The 5,160-nt window shown below is 33.6% G+C and overlaps 1 non-coding gene across 1 annotated transcript; it reads right to left on the bottom strand.

The window, feature by feature from the left end:
• Positions 1–3,497: 3,497 nt before the first annotated feature.
• On the bottom strand, positions 3,498–3,693 carry LOC148804066 (U2 spliceosomal RNA). The gene has a single exon (XR_016081499.1). It is a non-coding gene; the product is annotated as a U2 spliceosomal RNA (small nuclear RNA).
• Positions 3,694–5,160: the final 1,467 nt, after the last annotated feature.

Here is a 5,160-nt window from a genome sequence, read left to right as displayed (position 1 = left end):
CTTTGGAGTGATAGTCAGGGACTATTTGGGCTTAGCAGTGGCAGCATCATTTGGGAAAGCCCAAGTGTCTAGCCCAATTCAAGTGGAAGGCGTAGCCATGATGAAAGGAATTGAGCTCCTTAGCATATTAAAACCTCTGGAAGCTATTTTGGAAAGTGATTGCGGTAACTTAATTCTGGCTCTCAAATCAGGAGATAGAGCAAAGGCGCAAGATGCAATTTTTTTGTGCTAAGATATCTTGGACCGAGCCAAGTTGTTAAATATTTCTTTTAGTTTTGTTAATAGATCTATGAACAATGTTGCTCACTGGTTGGCTAGAAGAGGTTTGGTGGAAAACAATACTTTTTTTTTTTTTTGAAAAAATTTCTTCTTGAGTCAGTGACCTAGTCATAGAAGATTCCACCAAATCCGTCAACTTGTGTATTTAAGTGGTTTGTTCCTTTTATTATAGTAGTAAGTGTGCATGTGCTGTGCATGTGGCAATTCTAAATGATGATAATGATAGTAATAGTATATCTAAAATTTTCTATAAAGTTTATGTATTTTTTTTTATTTTTATATTTTGTTTTTTATTATTAATTGGATGCAATTTGCAAAATCCAAATTTGATTACATATTTATCCAAATATGTGATAATCGGATCGAATTGTGAAGTTTCAAGTATTATTGATAGGCCTACCTGGTTGGATAGACTCTTTTTTTTGTAATATTTTATCTTTTTGGTTTTTTTGTTCACTTATTAAAAAAAATGTAAGATTTAAATAGAGGCAATTGAATAAGGTGAGAAGTAATAATTCAATTTATAATTTAAACCTTACAATTAAATAGGAATTAAAATAAAAAAATGAGTATTTTAGTAAAAAAAAGTTCCATAATCTTATTCATATTTTTAATACTAGTGTAAATATAGAATTATAGATGTGTTCAATTTTTTCTATAATTGTTTTGTATTTTTGTGTGTAAAAATAATTCTAATATATCACACTTACTTTTTGTTTAATATGATAAATATATGATATTATACATGTGAATGAATGCTTTTTTTATAAAATTTATGTATTTTTTCTTTTTTATGTTTTTATATTTTAGTAATTTTGATTATTTATTTATAATATTAACGGTTAACACATTTAACCCAAAAGTTGAACTATTTATTATTAATTTTTATATTTCATTTTGGTTAATTCTAAATTATGTATTTCATTTTCATTATCAATAAAAATAATTTTTTTTATTACACTTATTTTTTTTAATTTAATTAATAAAAATATCATAAATGTGTCCAATTTTTTCTACACCTTTGTAATTTTTTATATTTATTTCTATTTTAAAAATTTTATTACCTAACTATAACTTCATAGATTGATCAATTTGATTCGGATGGTTGAATTTCTTAGCTACCACTTGGATAAAGAATGGTTTTGTTTTTTAGTTAATTTTTAAATATATGAGTTTATATTATTAAAACTATTGAATTAATAGTATTTATTAGTGAAAAATAAATTAAATATAGAATTTAATAATAGAAAATGGGAATTAATAACTTAAGTATAAGATTTAATGAGAGGAGATTAAATGAGTTAGAAAGTAATTATTGAAGTTACATTTGTAACGCTTACAATAAGAGATGAACTAAATACATAAATATGGATATTTTATTAGCCAAAAAATTCAACATTAAAATTATAATAAAATAACTTTTATAACCTTTCTTAAACAAAGAAATATAAGGTAATTTTAGTCCAAAAAAATTTTACATTACATTTACATTTTTATATAGTATAAATCCATCTTATGTTTACCAAGAAATGGCAGAAGAACAATTAAGAATGAAACAAAAACAAACTCGACTGCTCAAGGTTTACATAGCACATAGACAAGGTTAGGATCCGAACCCCCACAAATATACATAGACAAGTATATGTGTTGGAATATAATTTTTTTTTGGCCCAAAAATTTGAAAAAAGGAGAAATGGTTGAGCATGAAGCCCAAGATAGTGTAGGGGTGGGGTCCATTGTAAATGGACATTAGTCCCATGCCACATGGCTATCCTTAAGCGTCCTACTAAATTGAAGGCCCACTTATGTCAATTGGAGAGATTTTCTCTCTAATCACGTTGAATTAGAGTGATTATTTCAAGAGGTTCAATAGCTTAGTGGGGGCCATTTAAATGGCTATAATTACACCCAAATTAATCATAGAATAAATTACCTTTTATGTGAAGACACACAATTATCTCATCTTCGCATAACAGGAAGAAAATAACAATATATTGTAAAGTTGGTAATGAGAAAGATTTTCTCTCAAATCATGCCAAATTTGAGGATTCACTCAAATCAATTTGAGGGATTTACTCAAGTGGGGCCTAATTGATTGGCAATCATACCTAATTAACAATTTGGTTAAAAGGAAAATTTGATTGGCTGATTCAAGGAGGATTAGCTTAATTCAATTAATGGATTTTTTTCCTTATGTGGGCCTTAATTTCTTAAAAAGTGTCACCTTTACAAACCTCTTCCAATCAACCTTATTTATACAAAGATAGGTGGAGATCTCAAACCAGCCAATTTTCCCAAATAATACAAAATTATAATTAAGAGAATCCCTCTCAAATCAATTAGTGGGTCCCATGTCAATCAACATTAAATTGCAACGATGATTGTGGATTCAAATCAATTTAAATCCTTTGGACCAGCTCATCAGCTAAGGGTGAACCTCTATAAATAGAGGAGAAAACAAAAGCAAGTGCTAGCTCTCCTTCGGCTCTCCTCCTTGGAGCTCCCATTTGGTTCCCCTTCGGCTCCTCTTTCAGCTACCCAATAATTCCTTTCCATTATTTCCGTTTTTTTTTTTTGACAAAGAAGAAGAAACGGGCTGCACCAAGATCAAGGGAAAAAAAATCAGAATTTCAGCTCCTCAACCATTGAAGCTTCGAAACTGTTACAGCTCCATATAATATCGGCGAAAGGATCATTGCCCTTGAGTTACTGCAACTGAAAGCTTCATCAAATTATTAGAACAGAAAAGAAAAAAGAAAATTCTCCTATCTTATGCACATACAATTGATCGTTGCGAGTTCTTTCTATAAGTACAAGTTGTCATGCTTTTCAGATCGTATCTATAACAAGCTACAATTACAAATTCGGATTATATTCATAAGAAGAGAATAAGGGTTTCCCACTTACATTTCTACAAAAAAAAATATTTAATTTCTTTAAATTTGTCCGCATTTTTTTATGCTCCAAAGCAAAATTTATGTCTACAGAGTCTGATTTGAAACACCTTGAATGAAAATCAGATTCAGATATGGCTGGATCCGAATCCATACCCTAATCCTCTCACTTCTCAGACACATCCCCATTACTCTCTTAAATTGCGTGCAACCGAAAGAAGCAGTTGCCTCAAATAACAAAAGAATTAAAGTACTATTGTTCAAACATTTAAAACACTTAATGTGGGACAATCACCCGACATAATTAAGATTTAAAAGTGATTTAGTGGGTGCGCCAGGCCCGTGCTGTAGTGCAACGCATGAGCGACGCAGGAAGACCCCAGTAGCAAGCTACTGTAACGGGTTTTCCCCCTACAAATATTAATTTAATATCATGTGAGTCGATGGCCCACGTATCAGATATTAAACTGATAAGAACAGATACTACACTTGATCTTAGCCAAAAGGCCGAGAAAGGTATGATTTGAGGTGTTGTCTCGATCGCCTTTTATAGGTCTCTCTTCCCCTCTAATTCTTCTCACTAGCCGATGTGGGACGAAAAATGATTTCATCGACGCTCCTTTTCTCTTTGACACCGTGCGTAACTGGACAAGAACTGCTGAATTGGAAAAGATCGGGACCGTCAAGCTCGCCCAATCCAGTTTAATCGGTTGTAGATTAGCGGGATCCGTGGGATGCACAGAATTTGTTAAAAGAACTTGAAATAAAGGGAATTATTGAGCCATTTTAATTCAATTAAAATTTAATTTTTTGGGTTATATACATGCGATACAAATGCTTTATTAATAAATTTGTCGAAAGAGCACTATAATATACCAAAGCTCTTCATTTTCAAACCAAAAGTAACAACTTACTTCAGGATGAACTTATAAAAGATAGAGCAATTGATTAACTAAAAAATTAATTTAAAATTGAATTGAAATGGATGTTAATTTTATTAATAATAATTATTTGCAATGCATTGGTTTTGTTATTTTTATTAGTTTTAAATGGAACAAAAAAGATATTAATGAAATTGTATTTTACTATTAATTATAATAGTAAATCCTTATAAGATAGTTGTAAAAGAGTTGTTATTTTGCACGATCTGGTTGCTCTTAGCTAGAAGATGACTTGGAAGCTAGTGGCGTAGCGAGCTGGTTCGAACTCAAGAAACAGATCAGAGGACCTGGGGTGGAAGACCCGATGAGGTCGCTTCAATGCTTAAGTTAGTAATGTGTTGTGGTTGTGAGCTAAAGCATTGGAGGCTAAAGAGCTTGAATGTAAACAATCGCGCATACCTCGACTTTGGAGGGGTTGTTGCCCTTATATAGCTGAGCTGCCGTGGGTCTTATGAAATGGTCCCGAGATCTTCAGCCTGAGTAGATGAGATTTGTTTCTGCTTTAATCTGGGAGTAACATATCAGTTAAGGAGGTCTATCGTCTCCGCCCGATCCGGGCGGGGAGAGGATAAGGCCTGCCGTTATGCGTCGTGATCCCGTGAGGTTCAGAGTTCATTGGGCAGCTTCTGGAGTTGATGACGTGTCATTCCGGGTGTCGAGCCCCGAACTGGATTTGGTGCCAAGATGCCTTTACACCAAGGTGACTCTATGCCGAGGTGGTTTTGTGTCGAAGTGACTGAATACCCGGGCTCTAACTTTTGCTGACTGAGCTTTTTTCGTTGAGTTGTCATCCTTCGAGCAGATCACGTCCACAGGACCTCTACTTACTAGGTCATGTCAAATCATCCTCCATCAATTGCCTCCCACTCCTCGTGCCAGGGGTCCTGACCCGGCGCAAGGAGGTCATGACGAGCCCAGGTGGATTTGGCACGAAGTCTAGGTGATATGGAGGGCGAACCGCTGGTCGGACCTATTCAACCATTTGGCTCAACCAGGAAGTGACCCAGATCGCGTCTCGGCTACGCGCGGACGTCAAAGAATGTGCT

This window comes from Nelumbo nucifera, chromosome 1, assembly GCF_055504915.1.
Source record: "Nelumbo nucifera cultivar China Antique chromosome 1, China Antique-T2T, whole genome shotgun sequence".
NCBI lineage: Eukaryota > Viridiplantae > Streptophyta > Magnoliopsida > Proteales > Nelumbonaceae > Nelumbo > Nelumbo nucifera.
This window is presented reverse-complemented; position numbering and strand designations above follow the sequence as displayed.